The following is a 1,612-nucleotide window of genomic DNA, read 5'->3' as shown; positions in this document are numbered from 1 at the left end:
CCATGTCAGGGATTTACACAAGACTTTATGAATGTTCAACATTAAAGCAAAAATGATATATTTATGACATTTGAGCAATTACAAACAAAAATAAATAAATAATAATAATAATAATATTCCAGAAAATACACGCTACAAACAATTAAAGGAAGCTATTAAAAGTAAACTTAATATTAATACTTTTGTGAACCATAATCATGAACTCTTCTTTACCTCGAATCAAATTATCACAAATTTATAATATCTTAGCCTCCAATGAACCCATAAGTTCTTTGCCTATAAACAAATGGAATAATGATCTTCACTGTGAATATACAGACTTAGACCCCTTAAAACTTTGCAAAGATATTTTTGTCTTTTCCAGAAATACCAGAATACAGTTGATACGATACAAAATACTATATTGAGTACATACCACAAAAAGTAAATTGTCTCTCACGGGCTTTGTCAATATTAACATGTACATACTGCCAAAATAGTTCAGATAATTATATCCATTCCTTAAAGAAATTCTGGTCAGAAGTTAAATGTAAACTATACTAGATATTAATCTTCCGCTATCACCCTCAGTGTTTCTGTTGGGAGATTTTTCTTCCATTAACTCTTCACAAGAAACAAAAACATTTATCTTTACCTCATCCATACTAGCAAAAAAAGTAATACTATTAAACTGGCAGGATAGAACTAAAATATCTATTACCCATTGGTTCAACCTATTAATAGACACTTTAACACTTGAGAAAATGACTGCCTCGCTTAGAAATAAAATAACTGCCTTTGAAAAAAGATGGAGTCCTCTTTTAAAGTTCCTGGACAGGTTAGTTTGTCTATCTCATGCTCATGTTTGTTCAATGTATGATTTATCTGTCTACATTATATGTATTGTATGTATTGTACCCTTCAGCTAAATAAAACAAAATAAAAAAAAAAAAAAGAAAGAAAAAATCATTAAAGGAGACATAACAGCTCTGGAGATGTTCCAGCGTAGTTCAGTAGAAAACATTCTGTTATGGGGTTATAATGAAGTGGCTTCAAGTCTGAAGAAATATTGTTGAGTTCACATTATTAAGTTAATATATGACTTGGTTTGCAAGGACTGGTTTATTTTAGTTCCTAGATCGTAGTTATTGGATTGGGAAAACTGTGGAGCAGTGGCGTGGAAAGGTACAAGGAGCAGTTGTAATTGGTCCCTGTGAGAGGAAACTATGTCCTGGGGACTGAAGGGTTGAAGTCACACTCTCGTCTTTCCTATAGGATCAGCATGAATGGGCAGCTAAGGAGTGGGGGTTGGTGGGACAAATGGATTAGGATTGTGTAGGCTGTTTGGGAACAAAGACTCTCCTGTATGTGTAGGCTACTCAGCACAGGGGGATCACTTGTAGCCCCCACAATTCATAAAGTTAGTGATCCTAAAGCCTTTATGCTTGCTTTTCGTCTCTTTCATGTTTATACGAAGATATAGACAACAAACTTAGCTTACATATTCACAAATTTTAAAAAGCTCATTAATCCAAGCTTTCGAAAATAAATTTTTATATTCAAGACATTATATATATATATATATATATATATATATATATATATATAAAACAAGCTGAAAGACCCGTGATCA

Source organism: Sinocyclocheilus anshuiensis, unplaced genomic scaffold (genome assembly GCF_001515605.1).
Source record: "Sinocyclocheilus anshuiensis isolate Anshui unplaced genomic scaffold, SAMN03320099.WGS_v1.1 scaffold399, whole genome shotgun sequence".
Taxonomy (NCBI): Eukaryota; Metazoa; Chordata; class Actinopteri; order Cypriniformes; family Cyprinidae; genus Sinocyclocheilus; species Sinocyclocheilus anshuiensis.
This window is presented reverse-complemented; position numbering follows the sequence as displayed.